The sequence below is a fragment of the Lissotriton vulgaris genome, chromosome 1_1 (genome assembly GCF_964263255.1).
Source record: "Lissotriton vulgaris chromosome 1_1, aLisVul1.2, whole genome shotgun sequence".
NCBI classification, from domain to species: domain Eukaryota; kingdom Metazoa; phylum Chordata; class Amphibia; order Caudata; family Salamandridae; genus Lissotriton; species Lissotriton vulgaris.
Genome location: NC_141685.1, coordinates 36,488,227 through 36,506,755, shown reverse-complemented (window position 1 = coordinate 36,506,755; position 18,529 = coordinate 36,488,227).

Sequence of the window (18,529 nt, the reverse complement as noted above, 5' to 3'; positions counted from 1 at the left end):
GTGCTCCAGCATGCGCAACAATGGGATAGCTTTTCCCACATTACAGTCCTCCCTGCTGACTGCACGCGTGAAGACCTCAAAAGGACAAATCATGTCTGTCAGGCTTTTAACTAGCTCCCATTGCGCCGCATCTAGCCTCAGGTCCTTCTGAGCTGTACCCAGTGTTAAGAAATACTGATCGAGTACCGTAAACTGCTCATACAGACGCTCAAGCATGTAGAAGGTTGAGTTCCAACGCGTTGGCACCTCCTGGATGAGTGCTTTCACTGGCATTCGACGTTCATGTAGCAGGCCCCTCAGATGCTTCCGGGCCTTAAAAGAATGGCTGAAATTGTTGCACATTCTTCGGCAGGTGGTCACTAACTCGCACACTGGACTTTCTTCACTCAAGAATTTTTTAACAACCAGGTTTATACAGTGCGCCAAACACGGCACTCTGAAATATTTACCCAGCTCCATGGCCTTAACTACATTGGCGCCATTATCCGTGGAAACAGCCATTGAAAGACCTTTGTGTTAAACTCCTTCAAAATGTTTTCTCCTGTATGACTTTTCTCCATGCCAAACATGGCTAGTGTTGCATGTTTCCGAGCAGCTTTAAAAACGTTGTCCGGGTCAACACCTGCGTTTAGCTTTGCTTTAACCCCTGAAAAAGAGACCCAGTGTGCAGTGATGCACATGTAATCAGTGCCTGCGCCACTGGTCCACATGTCTATTGTCAGATGTATAGTGTGAACAGCACTCTTCTGCAAAGCTGCCCCAATCACCTCCAGCACATCTTCATGTAGTGCTGGAACCGCAACTCTGGCAAAATAGAACCGGCTAGGAATCTTCCATTTAGGGCTGAGCGTTGCCACTAATTCTAGAAAATCAACCCCTTCCACAAAAGAAAAAGGGAGAAGGTCCAGAGCTAGCATTTTAGCCAGCTTAGTGTTATACAGACGCATCAGTGGGTGGTTGCGATCAAATGGCGCTTCTGAAAACAACATGGTTCTAAAGGTGGGCTGGACCATTTTACGGGATGATGAGGACTTCTTCGACCCAGTTACGCTCGATGATTAACTTTTTCGCATTGGTGTCTCACTCTCTCCCACACTCTTAGTGTGGCTCACAGGGGGTGTGCTGACAGGGGTACTGGGTGTAAGTGAAGTGTTTGACGCTTCTTCCTCCTCATCATCATCAGATGAAACATCAACGTATACAGTTTGTTGACTTCAAATTCGGGCTTCCTTGATCTCCTTTAGGTGCGCAAACCATTGGACAGTGTGCTGTCTCTCAAGATGACCTCTCTGGCCTCCGGTACCATAGTTGGTACCAAACTTACCACAACTAACTGCAAGCTTACAAATGCTACAAATGGCTATGTTTTCCTTTTTTGGGCAAACACTAAAGAAGTCCCAAACTGCGGACTTGAAATGTCTGTGGGGGCCGGAGGAGGCGATACTGGTGGTGGTCATGCTGCTAATGCCAGATGAAGTGGAGGATGTGTGTTGCCGAACTTTACTACGTTGTGCACTTGCACCACCACTAATTGAGCTCAAGGTGGATGGAGGTCCCTTCTGGCGAGAAAGAAATATGGAAGCGGTAGGTGGTGTACTAGTTAACTCCAATGATGGTGATATTCCCATTGCCTCCTCGTCAACAACATCATCACGCTCAGCAGCTTTCGGGCTAGGGTCAAAATGTCTGTTTATTGCATGCACGCTGAGGCTGGAGTGACGTGTATGATGACTGCGTCATCGTGGTGAGAGTCTTCATCAGCAGGAGTATACGCCACTTCTTGTTGAGCGTCATCATACTCCATAACTATGAGACTTTCGGGGACCTTCCTTTTACGCTTAGCTAACTCTGTCAGATCATAGTGTGCCTCACTCTCAGACGGCAGTGGTGGTTCCCAAGTTTGATCCATATCATCAGAAGGAGGTGGGCTTGAAGAAGATGTAGACACCATCCTTGATCTTTTCCTTGCTAGGGATGTGGAAGACAATGAATGATCAGGAGTGGCTTCCTCAAATGATACCTCGGCTTGAATGTCGATTTCCTGATTTGCCCCTACTTCGGGAGGAACAACTATTGTGGGCACTTGTGCCCCTCAATGCACCTCTGCTTGCGCATCTCCTTGCGCTGCCTCTCCTTCCACATGTACTTGGGCTTGTACTTGCACATGTGGTTGTTGTTGCGGCTGTGGTTGTTCAACACTCGTCAGATGAGTTACAACAACCTGTGTTGATTGAGGGACATTGCTGCTACTTTCTTGCGATGAGCCAACATCACTGGTCGATGGTGATTGAAGAAGTAGACTGGCTGCCTCTACAGCACTCAAGGGCTTGGACTTAAGTTGGCGTGGTGGTGGTGGCACTGAGCCCAATGGAGCGGGGGTGCTGCTCCCAGCTTGGTCCCCAGCAGATCCCGCTGCTGCAGACGTACTTTTTTTTTTATTCCCAAAAAATGTGGCGGGCGGCACACCAGTCTCCTTGGTAACTTGCTTCTTCTGCTCATTACAGGCAACTTTCTTGCTAGAGGAGCTACGGGGAACTTTTTTTGGGGCCATCTTCTTCAGAGGTCAGAACAGCAGGCCGCAGTTGCACGAGTTGCAGAGTTGTCTGTGGCCAGACGTGACGTCGCGTGACGTTATGCTGCACACACACACCGCTGCAGGACTTCTTCCTGGCACTGGTGGTTCTCTTGAGTCTTGTGCACCTAAAAGCAATGGAAGACAGAGGAACATCAGTTCAGTTATACACCCCAAAAAGTCGAAAAACACATAAAAATCAGCACAATCCCATGCCATCTATGCCCTCAATGATGTTTAAATTCAAGACACCCCACAGAAAGACTAGGCCCATGCACCACTCACTACCCCTGGGCATAATGGATGAAAGCTAGGCAAAATGGGTGCAGGCCTGAGAACACTGCCTGCATTCAAAATGGCCCCTTGTCTCCCAGCACATGGCCAGGGTCTGCCTGTACCAGCACTCGAAATGGCCCCCACCCACATGGCCAGTCCCCATGAACACCGCAAAAAATCGAAAACACACACAAAAATCAGCACAATCCCATGCCATCCATGCCCTACATGAAGTTTATATTAAAGAGACCCAGCAGAAAGACTCAGTCCATGCACTACTGGGTACCACTGGGCAAAAGGCCCCAACAGCAGCCCAAAAAATCGAAAACCACAGACAAATCAGCACAATCCCATGCCATCCATGCCCTCAATGATGTTTAAATTCAAGACACCCCACAGAAAGACTAGGCCCATGCACCACTCACTGCCCCTTGGAATAATGGATGAAAGCTATGCAAAATGGGCGCAGGCCTGAGAACACTGCCTGCATTCAAAATGGCCCCTTGCCTCCCAGAACATGGCCAGGGCCTGCCCGTACCAGCACTCGAAATGGCCCCCACCCACATGGCCAGTCCCCATGAACACCCCAAAAAATCAAAAAACACACAAAAATCACCACAATCCAATGCCATCCATGCCCTCCATGATGTTTACATTAAAGAGACCCCCCAGAAAGCCTCAGTCCATGCACCACTGGGTACCCCTGGGCAAAAGGCCCCAACAGCAGCCCATAAAATCGAAAACCACATAAAAATCAGCACAATCCCATGCCATCCATGCCCTCAATGATGTTTAAATTCAAGAGACCCCACAGAAAGACTAGGCCCATGCACCACTCACTACCCCTGGGCATAATGGATGAAAGCTAGGCAAAATGGGTGCAGGCCTGAGAACACTGCCTGCATTCAAAATGGCCCCTTGCCTCCCAGCACATGGTCAGGGCCTGCCTGTATCAGCACTCAAAATGGCCCCCACCCACATGGCCAGTCCCCATGAACACCCCAAAAAACTCGAAAAACACACAAAAATCAGCACAATCCCATGCCATCCATGAAGTTTACATTACAGAGACCCGACAGAAAGACTCAGTCCATGCACCACTGGGTACCCCTGGGCAAAAGGCCCCAACAGCAGCCCAAAAAATCGAAAACCACAGACAAATCAGCACAATCCCATGCCATCCATGCCCTCAATGATGTTTAAATTCAAGACACCCCACAGAAAGACTAGGCCCATGCACCACTCACTGCCCCTTGGAATAATGGATGAAAGCTATGCAAAATGGGCGCAGGCCCGAGAACACTGCCTGCATTCAAAATGGCCCCTTGCCTCCCAGCACATGGCCTGGGCCTGCCTGTACCAGCACTCAAAATGGCCCCCACCCACATGGCCAGTCCCCATGAACACCCCAAAAAAATCGAAAAACACACAAAAATCAGCACAATCCCATGCCATCCATGCCCTCCATGATGTTTACATTAAAGAGACCCCACAGAAAGACTCAGTCCATGCACCACTGGGTAGCCCTGGGCAAAAGGCCCCAACAGCAGCCCAAAAAATCAAAAACCACAGAAAAATCAGCACAATCCCATGCCATCCATGCCCTCAATGATGTTTAAATTCAAGACACCCCAAAGAAAGACTAGGCCCATGCACCACTCACTACCCCTGGGCATAATGGATGAAAGCTAGGCAAAATGGGTGCAGGCCTGAGAACACTGCCTGCATTCAAAATGGCCCCTTGCCTCCCAGCACATGGCCAGGGCCTGCCCGTACCAGCACTCGAAATGGCCCCCACCCACATGGCCAGTCCCCATGAACACCCCAAAAAATCAAAAAACACACAAAAATCACCACAATCCAATGCCATCCATGCCCTCCATGATGTTTACATTAAAGAGACCCCCCAGAAAGCCTCAGTCCATGCACCACTGGGTACCCCTGGGCAAAAGGCCCCAACAGCAGCCCATAAAATCGAAAACCACATAAAAATCAGCACAATCCCATGCCATCCATGCCCTCAATGATGTTTAAATTCAAGAGACCCCACAGAAAGACTAGGCCCATGCACCACTCACTACCCCTGGGCATAATGGATGAAAGCTAGGCAAAATGGGTGCAGGCCTGAGAACACTGCCTGCATTCAAAATGGCCCCTTGCCTCCCAGCACATGGTCAGGGCCTGCCTGTATCAGCACTCAAAATGGCCCCCACCCACATGGCCAGTCCCCATGAACACCCCAAAAAACTCGAAAAACACACAAAAATCAGCACAATCCCATGCCATCCATGAAGTTTACATTACAGAGACCCGACAGAAAGACTCAGTCCATGCACCACTGGGTACCCCTGGGCAAAAGGCCCCAACAGCAGCCCAAAAAATCGAAAACCACATAAAAATCAGTACAATCCCGTGCCATCCATGCCCTCCATGATGTTTAAATTCAAGACACCCCACAGAAAGACTAGGCCCATGCACCACTCACTACCCCTGGGCATAATGGATGACAGCTAGGCAAAATGAGTGCAGGCCTGAGAACACTGCCTGCATTCAAAATGGCCCCTTGCCTCCCAGCACATGGCCAGGGCCTGCCTGTACCAGCACTCAAAATGGCCCCCACCCACATGGCCAGTCCCCATGAACACCCCAAAAAATCGAAAAACACAAAAAAATCACCACAAACCAATGCCATCCATGCCCTCCATGATGTTTACATTAAAGAGACCCCACAGAAAGACTCAGTCCATGCACCACTGGGTACCCCTGGGCAAAAGGCCCTATCAGCAGCCCAAAAAATCGAAAACCACAGAAAAATCAGCACAATCCCATGCCATCCATGCCCTCCATGATGTTTAAATTCAAGACACCCCACAGAAAGACTAGGCCCATGCACCACTCACTATCCATGGGCATAATGGATGAAAGCTAGGCAAAATGGGTGCAGGCCTGAGAACACTGCCTGCATTCAAAATGGCCCCTTGCCTCCCAGCACATGGCCAGGGCCTGCCTGTACCAGCACTCAAAATGGCCCCCACCCACATGGCCAGTCCCCATGAACACCCCAAAAAATCGAAAAACACACAAAAATCACCACAATCCAATGCCATCCATGCCCTCCATGATGTTTACATTAAAGAGACCCCACCGAAAGACTCAGTCCATGCACCACTGGGTACCCCTGGGCAAAAGTCCCCAACAGCAGCCCAAAAAATCGAAAACCAACGAAAAATCAGCAAAATCCCATGCCATCTATGCCCTCCATGATGTTTAAATTCAAGACACCCCAGAGAAAGACTAGGCCCATGCGCCACTCACTACCCCTGTGCATAATGGATGAAAGCTAGGCAAAATGGGTGCAGGCCTGAGAACACTGCCTGCATTCAAAATGACCCCTTGTCTCCCAGCACATGGCCAGGGCCTGCCTGTACCAGCACTCAAAATGGCCCCCACCCACATGGCCAGTCCCCATGAACACCCCAAAAAATCGAAAAACACACAAAAATCACCACAATCCCATGCCATCCATGCCCTCCATGATGTTTACATTAAAGAGACCCCACAGAAAGACTCAGTCCATGCACCACTGGGTAGCCCTGGGCAAAAGGCCCCAACAGCAGCCCAAAAAATCAAAAACCACAGAAAAATCAGCACAATCCCATGCCATCCATGCCCTCAATGATGTTTAAATTCAAGACACCCCAAAGAAAGACTAGGCCCATGCACCACTCACTACCCCTGGGCATAATGGATGAAAGCTAGGCAAAATGGGTGCAGGCCTGAGAACACTGCCTGCATTCAAAATGGCCCCTTGCCTCCCAGCACATGGCCAGGGCCTGCCCGTACCAGCACTCGAAATGGCCCCCACCCACATGGCCAGTCCCCATGAACACCCCAAAAAATCAAAAAACACACAAAAATCACCACAATCCAATGCCATCCATGCCCTCCATGATGTTTACATTAAAGAGACCCCCCAGAAAGCCTCAGTCCATGCACCACTGGGTACCCCTGGGCAAAAGGCCCCAACAGCAGCCCATAAAATCGAAAACCACATAAAAATCAGCACAATCCCATGCCATCCATGCCCTCAATGATGTTTAAATTCAAGAGACCCCACAGAAAGACTAGGCCCATGCACCACTCACTACCCCTGGGCATAATGGATGAAAGCTAGGCAAAATGGGTGCAGGCCTGAGAACACTGCCTGCATTCAAAATGGCCCCTTGCCTCCCAGCACATGGTCAGGGCCTGCCTGTATCAGCACTCAAAATGGCCCCCACCCACATGGCCAGTCCCCATGAACACCCCAAAAAACTCGAAAAACACACAAAAATCAGCACAATCCCATGCCATCCATGAAGTTTACATTACAGAGACCCGACAGAAAGACTCAGTCCATGCACCACTGGGTACCCCTGGGCAAAAGGCCCCAACAGCAGCCCAAAAAATCGAAAACCACATAAAAATCAGCACAATCCCGTGCCATCCATGCCCTCCATGATGTTTAAATTCAAGACACCCCACAGAAAGAATAGGCCCATGCACCACTCACTACCCCTGGGCATAATGGATGACAGCTAGGCAAAATGAGTGCAGGCCTGAGAACACTGCCTGCATTCAAAATGGCCCCTTGCCTCCCAGCACATGGCCAGGGCCTGCCTGTACCAGCACTCAAAATGGCCCCCACCCACATGGCCAGTCCCCATGAACACCCCAAAAAATCGAAAAACACAAAAAAATCACCACAAACCAATGCCATCCATGCCCTCCATGATGTTTACATTAAAGAGACCCCACAGAAAGACTCAGTCCATGCACCACTGGGTACCCCTGGGCAAAAGGCCCTATCAGCAGCCCAAAAAATCGAAAACCACAGAAAAATCAGCACAATCCCATGCCATCCATGCCCTCCATGATGTTTAAATTCAAGACACCCCACAGAAAGACTAGGCCCATGCACCACTCACTATCCATGGGCATAATGGATGAAAGCTAGGCAAAATGGGTGCAGGCCTGAGAACACTGCCTGCATTCAAAATGGCCCCTTGCCTCCCAGCACATGGCCAGGGCCTGCCTGTACCAGCACTCAAAATGGCCCCCACCCACATGGCCAGTCCCCATGAACACCCCAAAAAATCGAAAAACACACAAAAATCACCACAATCCAATGCCATCCATGCCCTCCATGATGTTTACATTAAAGAGACCCCACCGAAAGACTCAGTCCATGCACCACTGGGTACCCCTGGGCAAAAGTCCCCAACAGCAGCCCAAAAAATCGAAAACCAACGAAAAATCAGCAAAATCCCATGCCATCTATGCCCTCCATGATGTTTAAATTCAAGACACCCCAGAGAAAGACTAGGCCCATGCGCCACTCACTACCCCTGTGCATAATGGATGAAAGCTAGGCAAAATGGGTGCAGGCCTGAGAACACTGCCTGCATTCAAAATGACCCCTTGTCTCCCAGCACATGGCCAGGGCCTGCCTGTACCAGCACTCAAAATGGCCCCCACCCACACGGCCAGTCCCCATGAACACCCCAAAAAATCGAAAAACACACAAAAATCAGCACAATCCCATGCCATCTATGATGTTTACATTACGGAGACCCCACAGAAAGACTCAGTCCATGCACCACTGGGTACCCCTGGGCAAAAGGCCCCAACAGCAGCCCAAAAAATCGAAAAACACATAAAAATCACCACAATTTAATGCCATCCATGCCCTCCATGATGTTTACATTAAAGAGACCCCACAGAAAGACTCAGTCCATGCACCACTGGGTACCCCTGGGCAAAAGGCCCCAACAGCAGCCCAAAAAATCGAAAACCACAGAAAAATCAGCACAATCCCATGCCATCCATGCCCTCCATGATGTTTAATTTAAAGACACCCCACAGAAAGACTAGGCCCATGCACCACTCACTACCCCTGGGCATAATGGATGACGGCTAGGCAAAATGGGTGCAGGCCTGAGAACACTGCCTGCATTCAAAATGGCCCCTTGCCTCCCAGCACATGGCCAGGGCCTGCCTGTACCAGCACTCAAAATGGCCCCCACCCACATGGCCAGTCCCCATGAACGCCCCAAAAAATCGAAAAACACAAAAATCACCACAATCCAATGCCATCCATGCCCTCCATGATGTTTACATTAAAGAGACCCCACAGAAAGACTCAGTCCATGCACCACTGGGTACCCCTGGGCAAAAAGCCCCAACAGCAGCCCAAAAAATCGAAAACCACAGAAAAATCAGCACAATCCCATGACATCCATGCCCTCCATGATGTTTAAATTCAAGACACCCCACAGAAAGACTAGGGCCATGCACCACTCACTATCCCTGGGCATAATGGATGAAAGCTAGGCAAAATGGGTGCAGGCCTGAGAACACTGCCTGCATTCAAAATGGCCCCTTGCCTCCCAGCACTTGGCCAGGGCCTGCCTGTACCAGCACTCAAAATGGCCCCCACCCACATGGCCAGTCCCCATGAACACCCCAAAAAATCGAAAAACACACAAAAATCACCACAATCCAATGCCATCCATGCCCTCCACGATGTTTACATTAAAGAAACCCCACAGAAAGACTTAGTCCATGCACCACTGGGTACCCCTGGGCAAAAGGCCCCAACAGCAGCCCAAAAAATCAGAAACCACAGAAAAATCAGCACAATCCCATGCCATCCATGCCCTCCATGATGTTTACATTAAAGAGACCCCACAGAAAGACTCAGTCCATGCACCACTCACTATCCCTGGGCAAAAGGCCCCAACAACAGCCCAAAAATCGAAAATTCCAAAATTGTAGTTGCAGCAACTGTAATGCCCCAAACAAACTTACTTGTGAAATTTCTAATCCAAAAGTGATCCAAAGAAAGTCAAAAAGGCCTCAAATCCAAATATCCAGCAGCATCCACAAAGAGTAATCCTTCCAGGTCAAGATCCGAATGAAAGTGACCAGCACATGAAGAAAGCACTGGGAGGAGCCTGCTGGACAGGAACAGGAAATTGGAGACTGTGGGGCACTTCCTTCCTCCCACCCCACCCCGCCCCCCAAAATGGACTCCTTGCAAAAAAGAGTGCAGGCAAATGTCAAACTGAGGAGTTATTCTGATAAAAATCATCATTTTCAGAAGGTTTATGCTGCTTGCTGGGGGATTTCTTGTGCAGAATTGCAAATTTTGTAATTTCGCGAGTGCGAGATTGTTGCTGCCCGCCACATCTACGTGTTCGCAATTGCGAATTCCAGCGATATGTGATCACGGCCTCCTCGTGTTGACAAACTCTCGCTGTGCAAGGTGGCAAGCCGCGATGACGTAATCACGGTCGCCAAACTCCAGCGGGATCCCGCAGCAAGATCCAAAATGGCGCAGCACTCGCAAAATATCGAGAAAAACAACTCTTCAAACGCTGAATGACAGTAAGTGACCGCCGCGCACAGCAATATTGTATCACCAAGCAAAAAAATCCGCAGCGTGCAAATTTGCGGATTTTCGGCAAATTCGCGAGAGTTCGCGGATTGCGAATTTACCGAAAATCCGTGAAATCCGCGAGCGGAACGGATTTTACGCCCATTCTTATGTGTGTTTCCTCCCGCCGGAGGCAAGTCTGCGCCCCCCTCGCCCCCTCCTAGAAGTGTGTCACTCGGGAGCTTGCCTGCCCTTTCACCCGTTGAGAGCCTCGCTCTGCCCAGAGCCTCTCTCTGCCCCTCGGGTCAGGCCGCCTGCTCCTCTGCCACTGTTCATTACTGGAGGACTTGGAGTGCTCGTCTACCCCCTCTTGCCGGAATCCTGGTCTCCCCGAGCGCACATCGATAGCCTGGACGGCCGCCCGTGCGCTGTGATTGCACCCGGCCGCCCCGCTGTGCCCTCTGACCTCTGGAAGAGGCCGCGCCGCATAACCTAAGCCACCTCTACAGCCCGTATTGGAGGTCTCTGTGCCGCGCCCCACCATCTGGAAGCCACCCGCTGTCCACAGACCCCAAGGTACGTCTGACCTCAGAAGCGCTCTACGACGCGTCCGCCTGCCTGGCCCAGGAGCGGACGTCGCGCATTTCCCAGGACGAACTTCACACTACGGGCTTGGGGCCCTCAACGTTTTCTCTCCCCATTATTCACTATGCGCCCCCACTGTGCCCGGTACGCCGATCTGCCACCAGGACCTCTGGTAGAATTCGGCGCGTACTCTGGAAAGCTTCCCCCCCTCTTCGCATCAGCGTACGAGTCGCAACAGCCCAGTACAACTCGTACCCGCCTCTAACATCAGCAGCGCTGTATGCGGCGTACCGCGGGAAGAGTGAGAGTCAGCAGGACTTCGCTCCCCGGCCCGTACGATGCGCAGGGAGGTTCGTTAAGCATACAGCCAGTACGGTCCGTGCCCCTGTGCCTGGATAAGGTGCTCAAAGTGTGTAAAAGTAGATTAAGACAAACAAGGACTACAGAAAAGCAAATTTACAAATTGAGAAGAACACTTGCCATTGTTTCACATCTTGTGGCCAAAGCTAAAATGTTAACATAGGTTTGTAATATTTTGCCTGCATATATATATATATTTTTTTTTACATTGTATTCATATTTTCACATAACCAAAGACTGGTGTCCATTTGTGGGGGGATTAATGTTTTTACTGTGTGTACCTACAAATGCTTAACCATTAACGCCTGAAGATTAGCCTTGGCTGCTCACGCCACGCACCTAGAGGGTGAACAAGGGTAATTCTGAAGGGGTCACCCTGTGCCCTGATTTAGAGGAGAGGGTCCCTGCTTGTCACAAGTGAATACTTGCGCCAACCAGAGACCCCCAATTCTAACATTGCTGGCAGCAGTGAGGATTTGCGAATTTGCATTTGTAGTTAACATACAGTGAATTATTTATTACCACATAGTGAGAGCAGACCTATAACGCAGCCACAGATTTCTGTTTTTTTAATTTTGTTGAGAAATCTCCCATTTTTAAAGCCATGCCTGGCTCACTCCCTGCTGGAAGAGCACCCTCTGAGATCTCTGGAATTGAAGATGTAGAATGGGAACACAGAGGACTGGAGGGCTACACAGTAGAGCAATTGAGAGGCTACTGCCAAAAGTTCAGAGTTGCACACACAGGGTGCAAAAAGAAAGCCCAATACATCAAGGCGCTGAGAGCCTGGAAGGAGTCAAGAGAGCCACAGAATGCGGTGGAAGTCATACCACCAGATGGCATTGTGGATCCCAGCAAAGGCCTGTCACCAGAGGAGCTGGCAGACAGGGCAGCAGACAGGGCACATGCAATGGAGATGGCAAAGTTAACTGGACAAATGGAAATGGAGAAGCAAAAATTGGCAATGGAAGCGCAACAACGCCAAATGGATCATGACATGAGATTGAAGGGGTTGGAGCTGAAAGCGAAAAGTTTGGAAACAACTCCTCCGGGTGGCAGCACTACACCGGTGCAGGTAGAGTCCAGGGTGTACATACCAAAAGATGCAGTGAAGGAATAATTTAAGGGGGATGACATAGGCAGTGGTTTAGGGCAAATGGCTAGTGTTAATTTTGGGGAGGAAGTAGCAGTCCCAAGGGATGGAGATCCTGTCCAGATGGTCCCTGAGTCCCTGAGAACTACCTGCCCGCTAACACTAAGAAATATAGAGAGAAGGCGCAGGGGGGCGGGAAACTGGGAGACTGCCTGAGCTGACCCATTGGCAGCGAGAAGGAGGTCCCTCCAGGGAGGAATTCTGCAGGGAGCAGAAAGAATGCTCTTCTCTCGTGGGTATGCGCAGCAGGCTGCAGACCAGGCCAAAGGTGTTCAGTCTGGAACACATTATGTGTACTGGGAGAATGACCTCCTGTATTCAGAGCCTAAGGCTGCTGAACCTGGGTCAGCCCGTGTGCTGGTGGTACCCCAGAAATTCAGAGCCTTCCTACTGGGGCTGGCTCATGATGTGCCTTTAGCAGGACATTTGGGGATGGACAAGACCTATGACAGGCTTGTCACCCACTTTTATTGGCCCCAAATTCACAGGAGCTCAGATGCTTACTGTAGGGCCTGTCAGACTTGCCAGGCAAGTGGTAAGAGCAGAGGGAAGCACAAGGCTCCTCTGCAACCCTTCCCTGTGGTCAGTACTCCATTCCAGCGCGTGGGTATTGACATTGTAGGGCCTCTGGACCCCAAGACAGCCATGGGCAACAGGTTCATCCTGGTCTTGGTGGACCATGCCACCCGGTACCCTGAAGCCATCCCTCTGAGGACAGTGACGGCCCCCGTGGTGAGACGGGCACTGATGGGAATTTTCTCACAAGTGGGATTCCCTCTAGAGGTGGTGAGTGATAGGGGCACCAATTTCCTATCCAAGTATATGAAATCCCTTTGGCAAGAGTGTGGTGTAACATACAAGTTTACCACCCCCAAGGAAATGGGTTGGTTGAGAGATTCAATCGAACCCTAAAAGGCATGATCATGGGCCTGGAAGGTCCAATGAGGCGTAAGTGGGACGTCCTCTTGCCATGCCTTCTCTTTGCATACCGTGAGGTGCCACAGAAGTCCCTAGGGTTCAGCCCCTTTGAACTGCTATATGGCCACCAAGTGAGAGGACCTCTGAGTTTGGTAAAGGAAGGCTGGGAGCAATCTCCCAGGAAACCTCCCCAGAATGTATACAGTTACATGCTGGCCTTCAGAAACCAGACCAGGCGATTCAGGCAACTTGCTGAGGCAAATCTGGAAGCCAGCCATGAAGAGATGAAGCGGTGGTACGACTAGAATGCCACTCTGGTAGAGCTTCAACCTGGACAAAAGGTGTGGGTCTTGGCCCCAGTGGAGCCTTGTGCACTTCAGGATAAGTGGAAAGGTCTATTTGAGGTTGTGGAGCGCAAGAGTCCTGTCACCTACTTGGTGGACATACAGTCTCCAGGAACCCTTTGAGGGTCCTACATGTTAACTGCCTTAAGCCCCACTTGGAGAGGTCCGAAGTCGGCATGCTCTTAGCAACTGATGATGGGATGGAGGAGGAGACTGAGCATCTTCCTGACCTCTTGGTAGCCTCTGAGAAAGATAAGTCAGTGGATGGAGTTCACCTCTCACCCACCCTGACGCCTGAGCAACAGGATGACTGCCACCAATTGCTGGGGCAGTTTCCAGATCTGTTCTCCCTGGTTCCTGGTGCCACAAGTTGGTGCGTCCATGATGTGGACACAGGAGACAGCTTACCTGTGAGGCACAAGGCCTACAGGGTAACTGACAGGGTCAGAGCCTGCATCAAGGAGGAGGTCTCCAAAATGCTTGCTCTAGGGGTGGTTGAGTCATCCAGCAGTCCTTGGGCCAGCCCAGTGGTCTTGGTCCCAAAGGCTGCCGCGCCGGGAGCTACACCTAAACTCCGGTTCTGTGTGGACTACAGAGGACTCAATTCAGTCATCAAGACTGACGCACACCCCATCCCCAGAGCTATGAGCTCATCGATCGGCTAGGGGCTGCCAGTTCCTCAGCACGTTTGATTTGACGTCTGGGTACCCAGCAGATCGCCTTGACTAATGGGGCAAAAGAGAGGTCAGCATTCTCCACACCAGATGGGCATTTCCAGTTCCGGGTTATGCCATTTGGAATGAAGAATGCCCCTGCCACCTGGTGTTGGCGGGACTGGCTGAGTTCAGTGCCGCCTACCTGGATGACATCGCAGTGTTCAGCAGCACATGGGAAGAACACCTGCGACACCTCTGGGAAGTGTTGATGGCACTGCGCAAGGCAGGCCTCACGATCAAGGCAAGCAAGTGCCAGATCGGGCAGGGCTCATAGGTATACTTGGGACACCAAGTGGGGAGTGGCCAGGAGGCCCCCTTACAGCCCAAGATTGAGACCATCCTGGCTTGGGAGCCTCCCAAGACCCACACTGCAGTGAGAGCCTTCCTGGGGCTCACTGGGTACTACAGGAGGTTTGTCAAGGGATATGGCACCATTGTTGCCCCTTGACGGAGCTGACTTCTAAGAAGCAGCCCAGGAAAGTGATCTGGACTGACACCTGTCAGAAGGCTTTTGACACCCTGAAAACTGCCATGTGCACGGCGCCCGTGCTCCTGGCCCCTGATTTCTCCAAGGAATTTCTAGTGCAAACAGACGCTTCAGAGCATGGTGTAGGGGCTGTTCTCTCACAAATGACTGAGGAGGGCTGGGACCAACCTGTAGCCTTCATCAGTAGGAGGTTACTTCCACGGGAACAGAAGTGGAGTGCAATAGAGCGAGAAGCTTTTGCTGTGGTCTGGGCATTGAAGAAGCTAAGACCCTACTTGTTTGGGTCTCACTTCTGGGTTCAGACAGACTACAGGCCCCTCAGATGGTTGATGCAAATGAGGGGTGAGAACCCAAAACTGTTGAGGTGGCCCATCTCCCTACAGGGTATGAACTTCACGGTGGAACACCGACGTGGCACAGATCACGCTAATGCTGACGGTCTGTCCAGGTTTTTCCGCCTTAGTGATGAGGAACTCCCTGGGGAAGGGTAGTTCTCCCCACATTTCAGCTGGAGGGGACACGTGTTAGACCTGGCACCTTGGCGTGAGTCTCTCTTCCACTTTTTGCTGATGGGCCTCAGATGTTTTTGCTGGTGTTCGCTGCTCAGGGCACTGCGCCACGGCCAATCCGTGCTGCAGTGCAAATGCTCCCAATATAAAATGTATGTGTGATTGATTTCCATTATTGGCTCATTGGATTTACTGTCAGTCCCCAGTAAAGTGCACCAGGAGTGCCAGGGCTTGTAAATGCCAATACTGCTAGTGGGCCTGCAGCGCTGGTTGCGCCACCTACAGAAGCAGCCTTTTAAAATGTGTCTAGGGTCTGCCATTGCAGACCCTGTGTGCAGTCTGGTACTGTCATGCTGGCTGGGCAAGTGCACACACTTGCCAGCCTCAAAACCTTCCCTTTGCTTCATATTAGTCACCCCTATGGTAGGCCTTAGGGCAGGGTGCATTGTAAGTGTAAGGTAGGACAGGCCCTGGTGTGTGTGGCATGTCCTAGTAGTGAATTACAGCCAATTTCGTTTTTCACTATTGTAAGGCTACCTGTTCTCTTAGGCCAAGATGGGCTGCTGGAATTATTACACACTATAATCCCAGAAGGATCAGTGAACATGGTAGAAAGTCAAGTTTAGTATGCCTGAACTCAGAATAATAAAATACTTCTTTTAGTAAAGTTTATTTTAATATCCTGTGTTTGCAAATGCTACTTTTAGAAAGCTGTGAAACAATGGAGGTACTGGATCCTACAACTGACCAGCCCGGATCTCAACAAGTGATACAACAGAACAAGTTGGCTGGTCAGGATAATTGACAAGAAAAGATCTGGACCCACGTAGCCAGTGTGTACTGCGTGGCCGATAGAATTATATTCCAAACTAATTTATTTTCATTTGTACTTAAATTTCGTTGATTTCAAAGACAATGGCATAAACGGAAAACTGTCAGCACAGTCAGTTCAAAAACATGCAATTGTGTGTACGATATATACAAAATGTACAAATATACAAATATACAAACAGTTAAGGTAAAGAATCAGAAAATCAACATATCATCACACCAAGAAAAGAATTTGGTACAAAGAATAACATTTCAAATCAATTGCCAAGTAAGAAGACCTTTGCACAAAGTGCATTATTTATGCATTTAAAGAGGACCAGTCCTTAGAACTAGAATCCAGTGGACAGGCGGAGCTAAGATGGAGTGAAGATGCCTGCCTGTCTCACAACACATGTGATCGAATGTTTTTAGGATTTTACAGCTAGGGCCCGCAGAGGTGGTGTAATTTACACCCTAGCTGCACCCTTCGTTCTTGCCACAGGTTGGGTGTCAACGCGTTTTGAACCGTGGGTGTTATAGGTTCTCCTCAGGACAGGGACTGGGTGGGGACTTATCTGCACAGCGAGCACAAGGGCTGCCGGAGTGTAGGTCTACCGTAGTTCAAAGTGAATATCTGTGCTGGACAAGATAATTGGCCGGAGGCACGTTGCCCGCGAAGCGGTGCGTACTCGGTTGTAAGGGCGGCTCACATATTTAGTTCTGGTAATGCAGGCTGTATTACAAAGTCGAGGCAGGGGGACGGCCGGTCAGTGAAGCAAATGCAAACGATCAAGCGGGAACAATTCAACCGCGAACCGTCGCGCTGAGGTTGGTTTCCTCTCCAATGCCGCTCCCGGGAATAATGAGTCAGCCGCGAAAACGCTGCGGTACTTAATAAAAATCAACGAAATTTAAGTACAAATGAAAATAAATTCTTTTGGAATATAATTCTATCGGCCACGCAGTACACACTGGCTACGTGGGTCCAGATCTTTTCTTGTCAATTATCCTAACCAGCCAACTTGTTCTGTTGTATCACTTTTAGAAAGCTAGCATTTGCTTGCCTAACCATTTCAGCCCGCCTCTGCTAGGATGTGTATCTGCTGTCTGGGTTGTGTGAGTGACAGGGCTGGGGGATGACAGGTGGTGAATGAAAGGATTACACCTTAGTGGGAAGTGGGAGTGCCCCTGGACTCTGAATAGGGCTGTGCTCTGCCACCACAATGCTGGCTCCACCTCCTGGGGAGCGACTGATGACTCAGACCGACACCTGGCCCAGGAAGAGGGAGGACTGTCAACAGAGTATTCCTGGCTGCCCCTGTCATCACAATGCTGTCTCCCCTCCTGCGGAGCGTCCGATGTATCACTGAAAGGAAAAGCCATAAACAGCACAACAGAGTGCTTCAAAACTGAAATAGGCTATGCAAATGCCCCCCTGGCCTGAAAGAACAAAAGAAACTGAGTATACCTATAGGAGCCCTGCTCCCAAGTAACTAGATTCTGTTTCCCACAACAAACCTCCGCCCAACTAGAAGGAAGAAGAAGAAGCTGGAAGGACTGGAGTGCTGTCTGCCTTGCTGAGGAAGGAGAGGAAGAGACCTAAAGAGGACTTTGCTGACTTGTGCTTGAAACATTCTCCAAGGGCTTGATTGAGCTTGCCCCCTGACCTGAACCCCAGGACTAGTGGGTTCTCTGTGCCTTGGCTCATCTGCGATTGAGCCATGTGTTTTCTCCCGCCGGAGGCAAGACTGCGCCCCCCTCGCCCCCTCCTAGAAGTGTGTCACTTGGGAGCTTGTCTGCCCTTTCACCCGTTGAGAGCCTCGCTCTGCCCAGAGCCGCTCTCTGTCCCTCGGGTCAGGCCGCCTGCTCCTCTGCCACTGTTCGTTACTGGAGTACTTGGAGTGCTCGTCTACCCCCTTCCGCCAGAATCCTGGTCTCCCCGAGCGCACATCGATAGCCTGGACGGCCGCCCGTGCACTGTGATCGCACCCGGCCGCCCCGGTGTGCCCTCTGATCTCAGGAAGAGGCCACGCCGCATAACCAAGAGACTCGCCACCTCTACAGCCTGTATTGGAGGTCTCCGTGCCGCGCCCCGCCATCTGGAAGCCACCCGCTGTCCACAGACCCCAAGGTACGTCTGACCTCAGAAGCGTTCTATGACGCGTCCGGCTGCCTGGCCCAGGAGCAGACGTCGCGCATTTCCCAGGACGAACTGCACACTACGGGCTCACGGCCCGCAAAGTTTTCTTTCCCCGTTATTCACTGTGCGCCCCCACCGTGCCCGGTACGCCGATCTGCCGCCTGGACCACTGGTAGAATTCGGCGCGTACCCAGGAAAGCTTCCCCCCCCTCTTCCCATGAGCGTACCAGTCGCAACAGCCC